Source organism: Sycon ciliatum, chromosome 4 (assembly GCF_964019385.1).
Source record: "Sycon ciliatum chromosome 4, ocSycCili1.1, whole genome shotgun sequence".
NCBI classification, from domain to species: domain Eukaryota; kingdom Metazoa; phylum Porifera; class Calcarea; order Leucosolenida; family Sycettidae; genus Sycon; species Sycon ciliatum.
Genome location: NC_088646.1, coordinates 22,653,963 through 22,654,574, shown reverse-complemented (window position 1 = coordinate 22,654,574; position 612 = coordinate 22,653,963).

Genomic DNA, 612 nt, shown 5'->3' with positions numbered 1-612 from the left:
CTCCTCTACCGTAAGAAGTAGTTTCTACCCAAACCTGTAGATCAAAAACGAACGCCCCCCTAAACAAACAATCTTCACGCCCGGATTCTACTCACACATGGCTTTTTTTAAAACCGAAAAGTAGTTATTTACTCTTGGACGTAACAATGAGGAAAAAATTGCACAAACCAAAGTATAAACTGAAGAAGATGCAAATAGGGACGACCGAAATATAATAGTCAGACTCTTTCTGCAAATAAAGTGTGTTGAACTGGACAAATGCGGAGCGAATATGAGATTCTGGACCGGTACAATGCAATTCATCGTGACAGGGTGGAGCCATCCTCTAGGACTTCCTTTGCAACTATTTGCACAAACCAAAGAATATATTTTAGAAGACGCTAGCAAGAAAAACAGAAATATAATTAGAAAAAGGATGGCACTAAACAGATCAGCTTATGGTAGAAGCTGGTTCTGTTTATTGTATTCATTACACTGTTGTCACCTTTTCGCCTTTTCGGAATTCAGGTTATTCTGCAATTTTAAGATTTACAACTAAGCAAAAGCATATAAAATCTGATGTTCTGAAACGGTGAAACGGTGAAAGGGAATACGTGCAGTCCATCAGGTGCT